General features: G+C 31.7%; 1 protein-coding gene across 1 annotated transcript in view; it reads left to right on the forward strand.

The window, feature by feature from the left end:
- Positions 1-20,398, forward strand: part of LOC119605030 — a 252,283-nt gene that overhangs the window by 144,556 nt on the left and 87,329 nt on the right. The window lies entirely within an intron of this gene.

A 20,398-nucleotide genomic window follows, 5' to 3' on the forward strand; every position in this document is an offset into this window, starting at 1 on the left:
GGGCCCTAGAGTTAAGGCAATTCAAATCATATATGGGTGCTATGGGGACTATTAACTTTTATTAAATTATTTTAAATTTTAAATATCTTTTCTTTTTTAGAACTTTTCTTGAACTTTGTAATAAAGTAGGAAAGTACTTTTTGGGTACTATTTATGGTACTAAAACTATAGAAGCTCGAAATTTCAATTACTTAGAAAAATGAATTTGGTAGAAATGAAGATCCATAAGGGTTTAATAGTTCAAACAACTTTTAAAAAATTCCCTTTTCCTTTCCCTATTTTTTGCATTTTGGGTACTTTTTCCTACAAAAATTTTATATTTTCTTTTATAGTACCATTTATAATTCCCTGTGGTTGTTTTCTTCTTCTCAAGTCTATTAAAAAGTATCTAACAAAACTCAACAGTCTGCTAAAATGTTTTATTTTATTTGCCATTTTTTTACTAGACTTTTTTATGTTTTTGCTTTTACAAAAAATAAAAGTTTATTTTTTACAATTCTATGTAATAATGTTAATGTAAGTTTAAGTAACTTTTTTTATATATTTATTTGCGTTTATTTTTTATTTTTTTTTTTTTCTGCTGATGTTATTTTCTTTTTATTTTAATGACCTAAATAAAAGCGTATTTAAAGTGCCAACCATCGGTAAGAAAAATTTCTAGACTTCTAGAGGATTTAAGGCTTAGACTGTGTTAAATAGAACTTTAAATGTAATTTGATTAATTAAATGTTGTTTTTGTTGTTCTTGTATTAAAATGACTTAGCCTTGTTGTTAGCTGTAAAGGTATTGAAGTGTTTAATCGATTGCAGCAGGTCAATGTGGTACAAAAGATATGTAAATGTCTATAGCATAGGTTAAGGGTTTTATAGGAGAAGAATAGAAAGCATACTTAAGGGTTATAGTCTATAGTATAGGCCATAGTCTAGGCTATAGTTTAGTCCATAGTCTAGCATATAGTCTAGTTATAGTCCAGTCTACAGTTCAGTCTATATTTTAGTTCATAGTGTAGTCTACAGTTTAGTGCATAGTCTAGTCTATAAACCAGTATTTAGTCTAGTCAATATTCTCGTCAAAAGTCTAGTCAATAAGTTAGTCTATAGTCAATCCAATAGTCTAGTCTGTAGTCTAGCTAATATTCTATAGTCTAGTCTATAGTCTAGTCTATAGTCTAGTCTATAGTCTAGTCTATAGTCTAGTCTATAGTCTAGTCTATAGTCTAGTCTATAGTCTAGTCTATAGTCTAGTCTATAGTCTAGTCTATAGTCTAGTCTATAGTCTAGTCTATAGTCTAGTCTATAGTCTAGTCTATAGTCTAGTCTATAGTCTAGTCTATAGTCTAGTCTATAGTATAGTCTATAGTCTAGTCTATAGTCTAGTCTATAGTCTAGTCTATAGTCTTGTCTATAGTCTAGTTTATAGTCTAGTCTATAGTCTAGTCTATAGTCTAGTCTATAGTCTAGTCTATAGTCTAGTCTATAGTCCAGTCTATAGTCTAGTCTATAGTCTAGTCTATAGTCTAGTCCATAGTCTAGTCTATAGTCTAGTCTATAGTCTAGTCCATAGTCTAGTCTATAGTCTAGTCTATAGTCTAGTCTATAGTCTAGTCTATAGTCTAGTCTATAGTCTAGTCTATAGTCTAGTCTATAGTCTAGTCTATAGTCTAGTCTATAGTCTAGTCTATAGTCTAGTCTATAGTCTAGTCTATAGTCTAGTCTATAGTCTAGTCTATAGTCTAGTCTATAGTCTAGTCTATAGTCTAGTCTATAGTCTAGTCTATAGTATAGTCTATAGTCTAGTCTATAGTCTAGTCTGTAGTCTAGTCTATAGTCTAGTCTATAGTCTAGTCTATAGTCTAGTCTATAGTCTAGTCTGTAGTCTAGTCTATAGTCTAGTCTATAGTCTAGTCTATAGTCTAGTCTATAGTCTAGTCTATAGTCTAGTCTATAGTCTAGTCTGTAGTCTAGTCTATAGTCTAGTCTAGTATATAGTCTAGTATATAGTCTAGTATATAGTCTAGTCTATAGTCTAGTCTGTAGTCTAGTCTATAGTCTAGTCTATAGTCTAGTATATAGTCTAGTATATAGTCTAGTCTATAGTCTAGTCTATAGTCTAGTCTATAGTCTAGTCTATAGTCCTAGTCTATAGTCTAGTCTATAGTCTAGTCTATAGTCTAGTCTATAGTCTAGTCTATAGTCTAGTCTATAGCCTAGTCTATAGTCTAGTCTACAGTCTAGTCTACAGTCTAGTCTATAGTCTAGTCTATAGTCTAGTCTATAGTTTAGTCTATAGTCTAGTCTATAGTCTAGTCTATAGTCTAGTCTATAGTCTAGTCTATAGTCTAGTCTATAGTCTAGTCTATAGTCTAGTCTATAGTCTAGTCTATAGTCTAGTCTATAGTCTAGTCTATAGTCTAGTCTATAGTCTAGTCTATAGTCTAGTCTATAGTCTAGTCTATAGTCTAGTCTATAGTCTAGTCTATAGTCTAGTCTATAGTCTAGTCTATAGTCTAGTCTATAGTCTAGTCTACAGTCTAGTCTACAGTCTAGTCTATAGTCTAGTCTATAGTCTAGTCTATAGTCTAGTCTATAGTTTAGTCTATAGTCTAGTCTATAGTCTAGTCTATAGTCTAGTCTATAGTCTAGTCTATAGTCTAGTCTATAGTCTAGTCTATAGTCTAGTCTAAAGTCTAGTCTATAGTCTAGTCTATAGTCTAGTCTATAGTCTAGTCTATAGTCTAGTCTATAGTCTAGTCTATAGTCTAGTCTATAGTCTAGTCTATAGTCTAGTCTATAGTCTAGTCTATAGTCTAGTCTATAGTCTAGTCTATAGTCTAGTCTATAGTCTAGTCTATAGTCTAGCCTATAGTCTAGTCTATAGCCTAGTCTATAGTCTAGTCTATAGTCTAGTCTATAGTCTAGTCTATAGTCTAGTCTATAGTCTAGTCTATAGTCTAGTCTATAGTCTAGTCTATAGTCTAGTCTATAGTCTAGTCTATAGTCTAGTCTATAGTCTAGTCTATAGTCTAGTCTATAGTCTAGTCTATAGTCTAGTCTATAGTCTAGTCTATAGTCTAGTCTATAGTCTAGTCTATAGTCTATCTATAGTCTAGTCTATAGTCTAGTCTATAGTCTAGTCTATAGTCCAGTCTATAGTCTATTCTATAGTCCAGTCTATAGTCTAGTCTATAGTCTAGTCTATAGTCTAGTCTATAGTCTAGTCTATAGTCTAGTTCTATAGTCTAGTCTATAGTCTAGTCTATAGTCTAGTCTATAGTCTAGTCTATAGTCTAGTCTATAGTCTGTCTATAGTCTAGTCTATAGTCTAGTCTATAGTCTAGTCTATAGTCTAGTCTATAGTCTAGTCTATAGTCTAGTCTAGTAGTCTAGTCTATAGTCTAGTATAGTCTAGTCTATAGTCTAGTCTATAGTCTAGTCATAGTCTAGTCTATAGTCTAGTCTATAGTCTAGTCTATAGTCTAGTCTATAGTCTAGTCTATAGTCTAGTCTATAGTCTAGTCTATAGTCTAGTCTATAGTCTAGTCTATAGTCTAGTCTATAGTCTAGTCTATAGTCTAGTCTATAGTCTAGTCTATAGTCTAGTCTATAGTCTAGTCTATAGTCTAGTCTATAGTCTAGTCTATAGTCTAGTCTATAGTCTAGTCTATAGTCTAGTCTATAGTCTAGTCTATAGTCTAGTCTATAGTCTAGTCTATAGTCTAGTCTATAGTCTAGTCTATAGTCTAGTCTATAGTCTAGTCTATAGTCTGTCTATAGTCTAGTCTAGTCAGTCTATAGTCTAGTCTATAGTCTAGTCTATAGTCTAGTCTATAGTCTAGTCTATAGTCTAGTCTATAGTCTAGTCTATAGTCTAGTCTATAAGTCTATGTCTAGTCTATAGTCTAGTCTATAGTCTAGTCTATCGTCTAGTCTATAGTCTAGTCTATAGTCTAGTCTATAGTCTAGTCTATAGTCTAGTCTATAGTTAGTCTATAGTCTAGTGAATTGTAATTTATCTCGAGAAATTGTTTGTTCCAATATTGATACCATTTCTCTTTGTAAATTTTATTATGAACTTTTTACTGCCTGCAATTATTTTGTATGTTTTAATTAATTTCATTTCCTCTACAACTTAAGCGGACCTTCAGGTTAATTTTTAAATTAATACATTTTCAACAATAACCATTAAATATTTGAACCAATTTATATTGATGGGTCTTTAAAAAAACAAGAGACATTACAGCGGGATGACTTTTTTATTTTTGTTAATTTTTGCTTTAAAAAAACCGAAAAACTTGAAAACATTTTTTTATGTTTTGTAATTTAATTTGTGTGTTAATTTATGTTACTAAAGCTCTCGAAAAAAATTGGAGGAGAAAATCAAAGGTACATGAATTTTTATGATCTGGTGTAAATGTTGTGTTTAAATTTAGTTGCCTTCACTTTTCGGTGTCATCATTGCTAGCTCATGTTTATACGAAATGTTTTGTCATAATAATGAAATTCTTGGGGTTTTAGTCTTCAATTTCTTTTTGACATGATTTTATTTTCATTGTTGCTGTTGATGTTGTTGTTTTATTGTTTGGAAGAAAATGTAACAGTTTTGATTATTGAAATGTGGGGAGATTAGTCAATAAACGAATCAATACCTGAGGGACGTGTTTTGTTTCTATTTTCATGCTTTTATTCCATATATGTATGTATGTATAAGTGTATGAGCATTTAAGTGCCTTAAGATTAACACCATATTTCGAAGATTTTATAGAAATTGTATTATATTTGAATATTTTTGTTGTTGTTGTATTAAATATTTATTGATACATTTATAGCATATTGAACTTTTCTTTATTTGCTTTAGCATATTTTCAAAATTTAATTCTAATATAATGTGAGATTTTTATTAGGGGCACTTGTAATTGTCTTAAGATTAATTTATAATCGTCTTGTGGAAGAAAAAAAAACATTCTTTTTGAGTTTTAATATTAAGGAATTTGAATATTCAAAATTAAGTATTTTATTTGTTGTCACAACTTGGAATTATAAAAGTGTGGTTTTATAGGATTTCTTTTTTAAATGTTCCCATAAAAAAAAGAGATCAAATTACAGCTTAAGTAGTTTTTTAAAGATTATAAAATAAATTTAGAAAAATAAAAGGAAATTTTTTGTTTCTGTTTTATGGGCAACATCAAAGGGATTATGATTTTTTATGGATTAGAAAAAGCTTTAAATATAATTTAATATTCTTTAGTATACAAAATAAATGTTTGATCAGTTCCTTACTAAACTCAATTGGGGGTTTAATACCTACATGTATCAAAATTAATCAGAAAAACGTTTAAAACAATTTATTTGTTTTCTAAGTTCTGTTTAAATTTTAACTTTTTTTTAGTATTTCCCCCCCTTTTTAAAGTTTTTCCTAACAAAGAAATATTTTAAAAACTTCATTTTCTTTCACCCAACAAATTTTGTTATCACCAACCCTGTTATAAATTTTACAACTTAACATTTATACAAAATTTGTATTTTGTCACCTCATAAAGCAAACAGCATCATCATATATTTTCATTTAAATTCTTTTACTTTTATATGACAGCAGAGTAAAACGTACATACAAAAGTTTTAGTTGTTTTTCGTAATCATTTTCATTTTAGTACAAATTATTTTACTTTTCATTCATAAACAGCAAAACAACACATACATTTACATACATTACCCACACATCAAAACTCACACATAGAAATGTAAAATCCCAGTAGTTTTCAAGAAGTTAAATTATCCCTAACAGAAATCATTTTTCCTAAATTTCAAACTCTTAACTTTTTTAAATCAATCGCCACCTTAAAATACCCAAAAGAATTAAGCTAGAAGTCAAATATGACTTTAGTGTTCCCAAGTAATCTAGAGAGTAGACAATTCAAGTTTAAAGCCAAGATGTTAAAGCAGTGCTCTAGGAGAAACAATCACCGTGAACTCTCCAACACAACTAGAACTCTCTAATATAAACAACAACAATATTTAGCTGCATGATAGCTCATACAAATACATTCTCATCCAATTATACTCTCACTTAAAGCCTTCTCTTTCGGGTAACCCCTGCATTAAAGTCTTTCATGGCAGCCTGAAAACTTCTTTTACATTGAACTTTAAACGAGAATGTAGCCCATAAAGGGTTAAAAGACATAGTCACATAGCAAATATTGTAATCGGCCATTAAAGTCACGAATTCAAGAAAATCGCCCCAAACTGCAGGGTTTCTATAAACCCATACACACTTTATGATACCCTTAGGTAAACTTTTTGTTTTGTTCCGTTAACTAAAAATGTTAAAGGAATATTCTCAAAAGACAACAGCAGTAACAATAATAACGACAACAACAATAGCAACAAATAATGGCAAACAACATTTATTTATATATGTACATGTTAATATTTATGTATATGTATACATAAGAGTAAATATGTATGTATTCATTTGTACTCACATTTGATGTAATATTTAACATTGATACAATTTCATTTCATTTCATTTTTCATTTCATTTCATTTATTATTTGTAATCAAAAAGCCAATGTAGGCCAAAAGGTGATTACATATTTAAAACATAATTTAACACAAAAGTTTATTAATGAATCTTAATAATAAAAGTATAAAATTAATACAAATTATTTATATCTAAGCACAAACATGGAGCTACAAAAAAACAAAAGGTTTATATAAATATCTTGAATATCAACAACGAAAAATTTTGTATTAGTTCATGAGATCAATAATCATTTTTACAAAAACTCCAGTGGATTTAGTAAAGTTTCGATCAGTATATGGTATTAAGTTGTTCCATAAACGTATTACACGTATAACGTAGGATTTTTGCATAATAATTGTGTTAAACCTGGGGCAAATTAGAGAACAAGTGCGCGAAGAATTTGAAAAATTGAATCTAGAGATCAAATATAAAGGTGTATTGAGTTTATATGATTTATAAAAAATAGTAAGCAATCTAACATTAATGAAATCCTCAAAAGTGCACCCTAAAAAATCAAAAACATATTCCGTAACATGATCTCTAGGACGCAGATGGTAGATATACCGAATGATTCTATTAAAGCACATTTTTCTAAGTCTTAACAAATTCGATGCACTTGTTCCAGAAAATACCTCTAGTCCGTACAACAAAAATGGCATAAGAAGTAAATGACCGATTTGTTTTCTAATTCTCTCCGGTAAGTTATAACACGTATTATAAATTCTTCTCAATACAAAAAGAGTCCTTGAAATTACAAAATTAATATGTTGGGAAAACAGAAGAGCATCATCCACATATATTCCTAAAACTTTAATACATGAAACTATGTTTATTAAAGCTCCATTAACTGAAATTATAGGCGTAATCGCATCTTTAACTCCAAAAAACATTGCTTTCGATTTGGAGACGTTTAAAATTATAAAATTATCAACGCACCAAGAATCAATAGTCTGCATGCAAGCATTAATGTTCTGGTTTAGTTGATAAATTGAATTAGAAACAGCCACTAATTGTAGGTCATCCGCATATAAAAATCCTTTTAAAGGTAACAAATTATTCAAAATATCGTTTATGTACAATAAAAATAATAGAGGGCCCAATATTGATCCCTGAGGGACACCTCGAAATAACTTTTTGGTCGATGAAAATGATTCCTTGATTTGGACATATTGAGACCTGCCCCTAACAAACGTGTCAATCAACCGACATGCAGAGGTGGAAAATCGATAAATGGAAAATAATTTATTGAGTAGAACCTCGTGAGAAATAGACTCAAACGCTCTACTGAAGTCTAGGCTAATAATGGAGGCTAGTTCCTTTCGGTCCACAGCACTACGCACCTCCTCAGTAATATTCAATAAAAGATTAGTAGCGTTATAACCCTTTCTAAAACCAAACTGTCCTTCCGATATAAATCCATTTTCCTCTACGTACCCTGTTAATTGTTTATTGATCAAAATCTCAAGAATTTTAGAAAAAATATTAACGACACTAATTGGACGAAAATGAGATAATTCCAATGGATTTTTTACCTTAGGCACTGGCACAACTCTTGCATTTTCCCAATTCTTTGGGTATTGAGAGGTAGTAAGAATGGTATTATAACAATATGTCAAGTGAGAACAAATCATTGCAAAAATTAATTTTAAAAACTTTAAAGGTAGATCATCTGGACCCGCACAATTAGATTTTATGCTCATAAAGGCATTCCACACCTCAGGCTCATCAATATTTCGAAAAGAAAAATCATTATATGAATTGTTTCCATATTGACAATACATAATAGAAGGTGGGTTTGTAATAGGAGGTAGAATAAAAAAATCGTTACAATCTTCGACATCGATATTACATGTGCCATTATAGTTATTGTCGGCAACACCTATATTTCTCAACTCCTTCCAAATTGTAGAAGAGTCCCCAGATGAAAATAAATTGCGACAATATCTATCTCTATTTTTCCTTATCACAGACTTTAATTTATTTCTGTACTTACAGAAGGTAACCCATCTTTCATGACTATTTAACTCTAAGTAAGCCCTGTAGGCAAAATTTCTATTTTCTTTCGCAATGCAAACGTCTCTACTCTGCATCCAATCACATTTCTGTCTTACTTTCACTACCTTCACCGGAATATGTTTTTCATAAATTCCTTTTAACTGTCGAGTGAAAAAGTCAATCTGAAAAGTAGTATCGGATGAATTATAGATAGGACTAAAGTCAATTTGGTCAAAATCATAAACGCAATCATCAATATTGAACCTACTATAATCCCTAATACGTATTTTATCATCCTCTTTATCCAATTTTATATCATATGAAATAAAAATCGCAGCGTGGTTAGAATTTAGTGCTGGAAAACAATACTGACCGTTTTTACAAACCAAATTTGGGAAAGAGACTAAAAAATAATCTATTAATGAATAACTATTGAAACGAGTGTCTACATGTGTAGGTATACTATTATGTATTACGCCCAACCCCAGAGAAGCACTTTCTGTCCTCATCATGTCACCATTGTTGTATAAATTTATGTTAAAATCTCCTGTAATAATAATATGATTATATTTTGACGACAAATCCGCTAATTCCTCCTCACAACCGCGAAAGTTTCCATGTGGTAAATACAGCACTCCTAAAAGAATTCTAACTAACCTGTTAGCTCTAATCTCAACAAACAAACCTTCGCAATTTCCTTCATCATCGAAAGTGTGGACCATTCTAGTATTAAGCCCATTTTTTATATACATACAAACACCACCACCGCGCATATATCTTCTGTCACTTCTGTATATGTGATAACCGTCAATTTTTATCGCACTATCCAAAATGTAATGATGCAGCCATGTTTCAGAAATAGCTATTACGTCAAAAATACTATTCTTAAAAATGTGTCTAATCTCTTCTAACTTGGTGGAATTAGCCCTAGGCACAATACTCTGAGCATTGATATGCACCACATTTAAATTAGTTTGTCTCAGATTAAGTCTATTTAATAATTCGTTGTTGATAGTATCTCCAAGATTGTTAACCATTACAAGTAAAAAGTAAACCACTCCATATTTGTGCAAAGAAATTTAATTTGTAATATATACTAAAAGAAAGCTTAAATTTATAATAAGAAATATAAAATAGTATCATTATGTATCAATATATAATAGCATGAAAGACTACTGCCCATAAAAAAGTAAATTAATTCAAAATTGGCAAATAGAGATCTAATTAGAACATCTACAGTTGTTCAATTCCTATGTGAAATTAAAATAAATAAACAGAGAAAATTTAATAGTGAAACGTTTATATTTATCTATTAAATTAGGATAATAAGAATCTTAAACTTGTATATAAACGATTTACTTTAATTTCAAAATAAAAATTGCACCCAAAGTTGAATACATATTCTGTTTCAATAAAATAAAAAATAATAAACCAATCTTATTTTATTTTTTTTTTTTTTTTATGACAATAATATAAAAGTATACAAAAATGGATTTCTTTTATTAACAACTATAATGTACAAAAAGAAAACAATAATTCAAAATAAAATAACAATTTATTAATAAAAAAATAATGCCTAAGAAAAAATAAAAAATTACAAAATTTATAATAATAAAAATAAATAAAAAATAATAGAGGAAATAAGAGAAATTATTCGGCGAATAAGAAATATTTAAATAACAAAAAGAAAAAGAAACAAAAATTTAAATGGGCAATCAAAAAGAAACAAAAAAAAATAAAAATTAAAAAGATCAAAAATAATTAAGAAAGATAAGAATAAATGTATATAGAGAATATTTTTAATTATGATAAGACAATGCTTATTCTTCAACAACAGACGGCTTGCCAGCTACAGTCATCTCACCAGTATTCTTGTCAACAACAACAGTCTGAGTATCAGACTTATTGGATAGTGTATCATGGTTTTCCCCAGAAATTACAGATGCATCATTGGATTTAAACATCAAATTTAGCTTTTCAAAACTTAACAATTTAGAATCACCATTCGGAAAGTATATTTTAGCTTCTGGTAAATCTTTATTGAAGAATCTAAACTTATTTATTTTACCCTCCTTGAGTAATTTACGGCAAAAGTAATTTAGCTTAGAGGCGAGAGGAGTAAGATTATCGTTCAAGTATATTCTTGAATGTATATCAGTTTCACATAACTGGCTACGTTTTATTTCACCATAAGCAAAGTACTGCTTCATCAAGAGGTCTCTCTTGTAAACACTATTTATTTTTACTAAGATGCTTTTTTTCTGGTGTATATACGCGCATAAATTTACGTCATTATGACCAATCTCTACATTTAAAAGTTTGCCAATAGAAAACACAGCGTTATATAGTTCATCCACCGACAAATTTTGACCGAGTCCATAAATGAGGATGTCATTTCTATTAAGTTGTTTTCGTAGGCTATTATTCTCCATTTGAAGGTGTTGAAATTTTGAAGTAACAAATTGTTCAGTAGCTTTAGATTTCTCCATACTACAAGCCACTTCGGCTTTTATTTCATTAAGCTGCGATATAATATCTTCCGAAATAATCTTAGATAACTGCTTGATGCTAGATTCCAATTGGCTTAATTTGGATGATACTTCATTTTCGCAAGAGTTGGTAGCTCCATTGGAAAGGCAAGATTGGCATTGAAAAGTAATTACGCCTTTGCTTTTAATAATTGTATCAAGAATTGACTCCGTTATATCACAATTTTTAGTTGCTGCACATTTTATGTGGTAATCAAGTTTACACTGACCACACTTTATGAATTTAGCATTCTTTTCATTTTTTTTGCAAACTGCACATTGCTTTAGTGGTGCCATAATAAATTTATTTAATTTTTCCAAATAGTGTTATAATTTATTTTTACTTTCAAGATTATTAATTTCTTAAAATTCAAAATAATTAAATATATTGAAAACCGGTATTTGTTTAATGTAATGTACGTAAATTATTCTTGTTAAATATGCAGTTTCTTTACTTTTCTTTTCTGCTTTAGTTCTTTTTTTTTTTTGTTTTTAATATTAACTCTCTTTTTTTTATTTATGTATCTTCTTTTTAATATTTTTTTTTCTTCTTTTTTTTATTATTATTTTTGGAATCTCTTTCTAAATATGCAATATTCTCTTGGCACAAACTGGTTTATTTTTATGTCATTTGTAATTATTTATGTATCACTATTTCTTCATTCTTATTGTATTATTGTTGGTATTTATTCGTATTAACACATTTTATGCTGAGTTCATTATTTTACTTTTATAATTTTAATTGATTTTATAATTTTTTATTGATTTTTATATGCACTTGAAAACAAATTTCATTAAAAAAGATCGACCAATGCAAGTTCTATGCAATAAATTAATTTTTTTAAATTTAAAACCCTTTTATTAACAACAATTTCACTTATTTACGGACAGTAAAAAATAAACGTCTACTCTTGTGTCATGCTAAACTCAATATTTTCAATTTACACACATACACAAATATTGATACTGATAGACCGGGTAATTCCTTTCCGAGATAAGAAGACTCTACAGTTTAAAGTCCAGACTATACAGTCTATATTCGAAACTATAGAACCATCTAACAGTCTATAGGACTATAGAAGAGTCTATGGTATGGGCTATAGAACAGTCTATAGTCTGGACTTTAGAACAGTCTATAGTCTGGACTATAGAACAGTCTATACTCGGGACTATAGAACAGTCTATAGTCTGTACTATAGAACAGTCTATAGTCTGCAATATAGAACATTCTATAGTCTGGACTATTGAACAGTTTATAGTCTGGACTATAGAACAGTCTATAGTCTGGACTATAGAACAGTCTATACTCGGGACTATAGAACAGTCTATAGTCTGTACTATAGAACAGTCTATAGTCTGGACTACAGAACAGTCTATAGTCTGGAATATAGAACATTCTATAGTCTGGACTATTGAACAGTATATAGTCTGGACTATAGAACAGTCTACAGTATGGACTATAGAATAGTCTATAGTCGGGTCTATAGAAGAGCCTATAGTCGGGACTATAGAAGGGCCTATAGTCGGGACTATAGAAGGGCCTATAGTTTGGACTATAGAACAGTCTATAGTCGGGACTATAGAACAGTCTATAGTCTGGACTATAGAATAGCCTATAGTCTGGACTATAGAATAGCCTATAGTCTGGACTATAGAATAGTCTATAGTATGGACTATAGAATAGTCTATAGTTTGGACTATAGAACAGTCTATAGTCTGGACTATAGAACAGTCTATAGTCTGGACTATAGAACAGTCTATAGTCTGGACTATAGAACAGTCTATAGTCTGGACTATAGAACAGTCTATAGTCTGGACTATAGAGCAGTCTATAGTCTGGAATATAGAACAGTCTATAGTCTGGAATATAGAACAGTCTATAGTCTGGACTATAGAACAGTCTATAGTCTGGACTATAGAACAGTCTATAGTCTGGACTATAGAACAGTCTGTAGTCTGGACTATAGAAAAGTCTATAGTCTGGACTGTATAACAGTCTATAGTCTGGACTATAGAACTGTCTATAGTATGGACTATAGAACAGTCTGTATAATCTGGACTATAGAACAGTCAATAGTCTGGACTATAGAACAGTCAATAGTCTGGACTATAGAACAGTCTATAATCTGGACTATAGAACAGTCTATACTCTGAACTATGGAACAGTCTATAGTCTGTACTATAGAACAGTCTATAGTCTGGACTATAGAACAGTCTATAGTCTGGACTAAAGAACAGTCTATAGTCTGGACTATAGAGCAGTCTATAGTCTGGACTATATAACAGCTTATAGTCTGGACTGTAGTATAGTCCATAGTCTGGACTATAGAATAGACTTTGTTCTGGACTATAGAGCAGTCAATAGTCTGGACTATAGAACAGTCTATAGTCTGGACTATAGAACAGTCAATAGTCTGGACTATAGAACAGCTTATAGTCTGGACTATAGAACAGTCTATGGTCTGGACTATAGAACAGTCTATAGTCTGGACTATAGAACAGTCTATGGTCTGGACTATAGAACAGTCTACAGTCTGGACTATAGAACAGTCTATGATCTGGACTATAGAGCAGTCTATAGTAATATAAAATCCCCCTTATATTAAAGAAAAAACTCATTTCATAAACACCAAACAATCAACTATCTCCCCTTTTCTGGGAAGGTTTATATCATTGATGTTTTTTTTTCCCCGCGTTGCTAGTGGTGTTAAAGTGTTGAAAGTAGAGCTTTTCTTTAAATATATAAATAATATCATTGTTTTTCTTTGCATACATAAATACATACTTTTAGTACCATTTCTTCAACCTTTGCCAAGGGAAAACAAAAAAGTTGTTTTCCCCCTTATGTTTGTTGTTTATTGTCAAACAGTATAGAATTTCTTCAATGTATTCTTGCTGCTGTCAATGATGCTTCGGCTATACTACTAGCTGCTATTGATACTGGTGCTGCTACTGCTGCTTTTGATGCTGTTGCTGCTGCTGCTAGTATTTGTGTTTTAGGTAGGTAGGTAGGTAGGTTGATAGGAGGATGTATACTACATCAAATCCGAAGAAATACACCTAGGCCACTATCGGGCCTGTTGTGCGCTCCAATTCAAGAAAAAAAAAAAAAAAAAAAAAAAAAAAAAAAATTGTTCACTGAATGTATTATTTTTCCATGTTCAGAAACTCAGTTTCCTGGACGTAATTCCTAAGAATCTTCCAATCGGTGTTGGTTAAGAATGTTATTTCTGGAATAACATCACTTCCAAGATACTTGGATCTAACTTCGACGAATGCCTGACAATGGCAAAGAAAGTGCTCCAGAGTTTCACTGTCCTCTCCACATGCTCTACATTCGTCTGAATTCGCACGTCCAATTTTGTATAGATGTGCTCGTAATCCTGTGTGTCCACTGAGAATACGTACCATCATACTAACCTCAGACTTGCTCATTTTGAGAAGATTTCTCGTCTTGCTCTCATCAGGGTCACCCCATAGAATCTTTGTGGTTCTACCCACCGTTTCATTATTCCAAGAGGCCTTATGGGATTCTCTCATCCATATTTTTAATTCAGCTTTTGTTGCGTCGAATGGTTTTGCGTTTGTCAGGTTAACTACATCGAGCTCCCTTCCCTTTAAAGCTATTACATTCGCCCTTTCGTTGCCGGCTACTCCCGAGTGGCCTGGTACCCATATGATGTGAACCTTACCTCTGGGAGAGTATTCAGTTAAAGCTTTCTTACAATCCAATACGGTCTTAGATTTAATTCTATCACCTGATATCGCACAAATTGCCTTCTGGCTGTCGGTAAATATATTAAGCCCTGTGGGCGCCATATTTATTCTAATCCAATTTACACATTCCGTTATTGCTCGTACTTCTGCCTGGAAGCTTGTGTTATGATTAGGTAAACGGTGGTATATTTCTGTTTCTGGGTCTTCAATATAGAACCCCAGACCCACTTTGTCCCCTAATTTAGAGCCATCCGTGTAGCAACGGATTCCTACTGGTATTTGCTCTAATGTTCCGCTTGACCAAGACATTCTATCTGGGATTAGCGTTTCAAAGTTTCCGACATATTCAGTGTCTGGTATGCGATCAGGCACGTCCGATGAATGTGTATAACCTTCCAATGTGTCCAGTATACATTGATGACGTGTCCTATAACCGTTTTTGGCCAGTTCGCCTAAAGTAAAGAGCCGTTCGGCTGTAAGCGCCGCCTCATATCTTATATATGTTTCAATGGGTGGAATATCTAGCAACGTTTCCAGAGCCTTGGTTGAAGTAGTACACATGGCACCACTTATACCCAAGCAGCATGTACGCTGAACTCCCTGTAGTAGTTTGATATTACACTTTTTGTCCAAAGCAGTCCACCAGATTATTGAAGCATAAGCTAGAATTGGTCTAATTACACTTTTATAAAGCCAATTTGTCATAGTAGGACTAAGACCCCATTTCATGCCTATGGTTCTCCTACATATCGCCCAGCACCGATGTGCCTTGTTGATCCTATCCTCTATGTGGTGTCTCCATTTTAATTTCCGGTCAAGTATTACACCTAAGTACTTAACTTTGTCTGTCACCGGTATCTTCTTGCCCAAGAAGCAAGGTTCAGTATATGTAGAAATTTTTGTCTTTCTTGTGAAAAGACAGATTTCCGTCTTCGCCGGGTTAACATTGAGGCCTCTCGGTTGAGCCCAGCTCAAGGCCGTATACAGAGCCTCCTCAGCTCTTCTACACAAGTAATTTGGATCCTTTCCCTTTAAAAGTATTACGACATCGTCTGCATAGCAGACAGGTCTAAGTCCTTTCTCGGTTAGGGTCCTTAGGAGGCTATTAATCGTGGTGACCCAGAGTAAAGGTGACAAAATGCCACCCTGTGGTATACCGCGAAATACCTTTTTCCTGATAGTTATATCGTACATCTCGCAGCTTATCCATCTGTTCCTTAGCATGTAGTTGATCCAGTTACGGAGCACCCGGTCAACATAAAACTGGTCTAGGGATTGGATAAGGGTATCAGTGTGCACGTTATTGAAAGCGCCTTCGATGTCAATGCATACTGCCAGTGTATACAGTTTGCTATCGAAAGATTCACTTATGTAGTGGACAACTTCATTTAAAGCGGTCTCCACCGATCGTCCCTTTACATAAGCATGCTGCTTATATTTAAGGTCATTGTATGGTATGCTGCTTTTAACCATGCTATCGACTATCCGTTCCAAGGTTTTAAGTAGGAAGGACGTAAGACTTATCGGTCGATAGGACTTAGGTGTCGCATAGCTAGGTTTCCCTGGTTTGGGTATAAATATTACCCTTGCATCCTGCCATTTAACTGGGGTATATGCCAATTTTAAGCATGCAGTGAATATCTGTGACAGATGTACGGAAACCAGTCCCGCCTCCATCTGCAAAAGTGCCGGGAAAATTCCATCCGGCCCTGCAGCTTTATAGGGAGCAAAGCTCTTGATTGCCCCTTTAACCATGTCAGTTGTAATAACTATTTCCGTGTTACCCTCCCCTTCCTCCAATATCGGTTCATCTATGTTATTCGATATACCGGGTGGGAAATGAGAATCCATATTTGTGTTTTACAATGTTTATTTAACATAAACATGCGACAACAATAGAATTTTTAATCGATTTTTCTGTTTTTGTTAAACGCGTGTCATTTTTATGAACACGTTGAATGAATTTTTTCGTTTGTATTGTTGGAATTTTTCTTTAGATACATTAAAATACTTACATCATGTAATTTCTTTATCTGTGTTTGTTGTTTTTCTTTTTTATCGTTTTAGAATTATGTGTTGTTATGCTTTTTTTGCCATCATTAAAACGACAAACAAAAACTTTAAGGAAATCAAATTTTAAAATTGCTTTAAAGACTTATAATTGTGTGGCTATATCCTGTTGCTTGAAAGGAAGTTTTAGTAAAGTTTTTCATATGAAACAAAGCCCTTAATTTCTATAACTTTTAACCTTTCGGCTTTCATTTTACTTTCATATTCAATATCCATGAAATCATCTTACAAGGTTAATAAACCTTTCATACATTGTAATTTTGAGAATTTCCCCCAAACAATTTCCGTTTCCTTTTCAACAAACGCCCACCAATTGACCACACATAATAGCATTAAATTGCGGGAGGAGGAAATGAAATAAAGAGAAGAAAAAATGTAATAAATAAAAAGTTTTCAACACAACATGATATTATTCTCTCTAAACAACTAGGGAAATTAATAAAATTCTTTTAATACTCTTATAAATAAAACTAATTAGAAAATAGAAATATTTACTATATCAAACCACAACAAATAAGGGAATTAATAATATAAAATTGTTGTAAAGAAATGTGGAAAAAAATAATAAAAAAAAATTCTATTTGAATATATCCACTACATACTCCCATGTAAATATGTTCGTCCTACTGCCAGCCATGGGCAATTTTTTAAATTCTCTATAACACAGCAGAAAGCACTCTGTTATTGGTATATAATTTGCCCATCACTGTTACACATACATACATATGTATATAGCAGTTCTAATCAACCTAATAATAATTATTATTTCTTACCATAAGGATCCCTAAAGTGTTTATAAATAATATACATATATATAGTGCAAACTTAAGTATGTGTGCCCGATTGCTGGTATATAGTATATTTGCAAATATAAGGCTTTTTGGCTTATAATAACGTTAGCAACAACAGCAGCAACAACTACAAGACCATCTGCATATTCAGTTATTAATTGTAATAATTACAAACCACATGTGATTACCAAGTCCATTTAATAACTTTGCTGGTTTGTGTATTGTCGGTTGGTTGGGATAGTTAAGTCATAAGTGTTTTCAATTTATTAATACTATTTACATATACATACGAGTAAATATACTATATGTACATGGGTAGTAAATTAATTTTTAGTTCAGGCTATGGAAATAGCATCAATAGAAAGCTGTCACTAGTTAGAATCATATCATTCCCTTTAGGGCTATGTTTCACTTCAATGTCTCTACATTGTAGTCAGTTTGTGTCAAGAAATCTGGAATAATTTCTCTTTTAACCACACTCGATCTGACATTTTCCTGTCTGATTTCTTTGCTTTTGGATATTTTACCAAAATTTGCAAAGATTTTAATAACAGATCTACAGTTCAGGCTATAGAAATAGCATCAATAGAAAGTGTCTCCTTTAGGGCAATGTTCCACTTCAAGGTCTCTATATTGCAGTCAGTTTGTCAAGTAAATTTCAAGAAAACTTAATGATCCAGTGCACTGGATCATTAAGTGTTTCAAAGTTGGCACAATCCCTATACATTTATTCATTAAGATCCACTGATGACATACTTACTCAATATTAAAACTTTCAAATCAACTGTTTGGACACTTATGAACCATACACGATCAGCCTTCTCTTCAAAAGTACCAAACTTGGGAGGACTCTAATTGGGAATTTTGTAAAGAAAAATTAGAATTGACGAAATTATTTAAAATTAGCTCAATACTTTGGTTAAACAACTGGACCAGTATCGTCTCTTATCTATCACAATTGAGATCAGCTCTTGCTATCTCTCTTCAAAATTAGAACTTCAAACTTAACTATTCGTATTCATCTCTGTATCTGTACTCGTATGCATATGTATACCAACTTTATGAAGACCAAATTGGTGACCTTGTCGAAATTATGTAAAATCTGATGAAAACTTGAATTTGAATGGTTTTCAGTTTTCGTTGGGTTTATAAAGGTTGTTTGATATGACTATGTTATGACTCAGAGATCTGTTTTTTTATGAATAATTCAAGATTTGTCAGAGTTCAATTATTTAAAGTTAAGATCAATAATCTGAACATTCATTCCCATGTTACGTTAGAGTAAAACCTGGTCCGATCATTTGAAGTTAAGTTCAATAACCTGTTACACTCCCACACAGAGAGAAAACATATATACACGCCTCGTACCAAATTGACACCAAATTTTTCAATAACATCCGTTGTCAAGTATACGTACGACAAAACTATGTAATGTTGAAAACGCAATGGTGTCAAAATTGCAACAATTCGTTGTCGAAATCTAAATGTTATACACAACCGTTGCGCGTGTATATTTTTTCCCTCTCTGTATATATCATGAAGGAATAAATCCATGTATCTGATATGACTCAGAGATCTGTGTTTTAAGAATGACACAAAAGTAAGCAGGGTCCAATCATTTCGATTATTAAAACCCGATCTCTTATATCAACCAGAGATATGTGATTTATGAACGACTCAAGAGCTTTCCGGTCAATATCTAATGATTTGATCTTAAGTCTGTTACATCTATTCCGATATTAAGCCGTAATAAAATCCCGTCTAAGGCATGAACCGGAGATATGAGTTTTATGAATGACTTCAGAATGATCTGGTCCAACAGTTTGAAAGGTAGATCAAGAATCTTATACGTCATCCATGATGTCATAAAGTACGGTCTCTGATATGACTCACCTTTTATGAATGACTCAAGAGTTGGACCCTGAGTCCAACAATTTGAAGGTTAGATCAATAATTCAATCCGATATCTTTTATATATCTAAATCGTTAGTGTAATTTTGCCAACATGCTATATGTAATTAGTGTACACAGTGTAATCTATATTATATCTTCTTAATGATACAATAAGGACTCTGATCATGACAGCAGGAAAGTATTAACTTTGTAGCGTGATGTGACATTTTATTGAAGTTTAGCAAAATGAGTCTTAGTCGAGTTGATAGTGTTCTTTCTTCACACAATTTGCAGATTATCAATTGTTGCATCCAAACTGATGTCGTTCCGATTTAGATCAAATTATTTGATGATATTTTATTGAAGTTCGAGTTTATAGTTTCTTTCCTTCAAGTATTTTGAAGAATCGTCCGATATCCTTTTCTCACATTGGCAATTCAAATGTTTAAGAATCTTAAGTAACTCATAAAATAATTTTGTCATTACTATCCCTATTTATATAACAATCACTGTAGCTACAAATATAATTAAAAATGTACACATACATCGAAAATCTTATACTTTTACATGTACATACATACATATATACACTTATTTATTAATGTATATGTATGTATGTATGTATGTATGTATGTATGTATGTATGTATGTATGTATGTATGTATGTATGTATGTATGTATGTATGTATGTATGTATGTATGTATGTATGTATGTATGTATGTATGTATGTATGTATGTATGTATGTATGTATGTATGTATGTATGTATGTATGTATGTATGTATGTATGTATGTATGTATGTATGTATGTATGTATGTATGTATGTATGTATGTATGTATGTATGTATGTATGTATGTATGTATGTATGTATGTATGTATGTAT

Source organism: Lucilia sericata, unplaced genomic scaffold (assembly GCF_015586225.1).
Source record: "Lucilia sericata isolate MDLA Ls3-8-SP2 unplaced genomic scaffold, ASM1558622v1 Contig000454F_arrow, whole genome shotgun sequence".
In the NCBI taxonomy this organism is placed as follows: Eukaryota; Metazoa; Arthropoda; class Insecta; order Diptera; family Calliphoridae; genus Lucilia; species Lucilia sericata.